The 1236-nt window shown below is 40.1% G+C and overlaps 1 long non-coding RNA gene across 2 annotated transcripts in view; it reads left to right on the plus strand.

Moving 5' to 3' along the window:
- Nucleotides 1-1236, plus strand: part of LOC128247290 (uncharacterized) — a 7270-nt gene that overhangs the window by 3969 nt on the left and 2065 nt on the right. Inside the window, exon 2 of one of the 2 annotated variants that reach the window (XR_008263659.1) lies at nucleotides 156-633. This is a non-coding gene — a long non-coding RNA (uncharacterized LOC128247290). Of the gene's footprint in view, nucleotides 1-58; nucleotides 634-1236 lie in introns of those variants that run through there. The other variant, XR_008263658.1, reaches the window with a different exon arrangement.

The following is a 1236-nucleotide window of genomic DNA, read 5'->3' on the forward strand; positions in this document are numbered from 1 at the left end:
GTGGAACTTGTATTTTCAGTATTCTGCAATCTCATCATTCACTCTGCTCTTATCTTGAACTACTTCATTTCGGATACACTCTTGCAATGATATTCCTAGCATGGATCTTTCCATGGCCCTTTGCATTGTAGCTAATCGATGTTCTTTCTTTGTAGTAGTCCAGATCTCACTTGTGTGTAAGAGTGCAGATAGAATTATTCCATTGAAGTGACTAAAAACAGAATGCAGTCTGAAGACATAGCACAAGGCTGAACAGAGGTGAGACATGATGAAATCAAGAAGTTAATAGAGTGCATCTACTTGGAGCACACAAACATGGCACTTGAATAAAGGATGCTGAAACATTGCAGAAGATAAGGGCAGGATGGAAGGAATTTACCTTGATGAACAATGTACATACATATACACAATGTGGTGTTACATGTGGTGTTATGGGCTGTGATGAGCTATGTGCTGTTGGTGGAGAGGGATCGCGGATGAAGCAAACGGAAGTGAAGACTGCAGGGGCCAGCGGAAGTCGTCACAGGCGGATGCGTGGACAGCGAGCACATATGGTCAGTTCGAGCAGAGACGGCATGCGTAGAAGTCATGGTTTGATCTGGAGTGATCGTTTATCCCGCCACGGTTGACAAGGTAAAATCACTGTATTTCTTTCTCCCTTTTGCTTCTCGTTGTCTTTTTCCTCCATCACACCACACACACATACATACAAATATATATATGTGTGTATATAGAAATATATATATATATATATATATATATATATAAGAGAAGGCATGTGGGTTTGTGGCTTGGGTATTTGGTTCATGATCATAAGCTGGTGAGTTCAATTCCTGGTGTTGTATTGTGTCTTTGAGCAAGGTGCTTTATTTCACCTTACTCCAGTCCACTCAGTTGGCAAAAATGAGAAGTACCTGTAATTCAAACAGTCAGTCTTGTCACATTCTGTGTCACACTGAATCTCCCTGAGAATTATGTTAAGTGTACATGTGTCTGTGGAGTACTCAACCACTTGCAAGTTAATTTCACGAGCAGGCTGTTCTGTTGATTGGATCAACTGGAACTCTTGTTGTAACTCATAGAGCACTGGTTTATATGTATGTATGTATATGTATGTATGTATATGTTGCTCTCCCTCTGTATTTTTTTACTTGCACATGTACACATACACACACACACTCACACACACACATGTAAATAGAGAGACAGAGAATTAGAGAGTGAAATAAAGAGAAG

Source organism: Octopus bimaculoides, chromosome 3 (assembly GCF_001194135.2).
Source record: "Octopus bimaculoides isolate UCB-OBI-ISO-001 chromosome 3, ASM119413v2, whole genome shotgun sequence".
Classification (NCBI taxonomy): domain Eukaryota; kingdom Metazoa; phylum Mollusca; class Cephalopoda; order Octopoda; family Octopodidae; genus Octopus; species Octopus bimaculoides.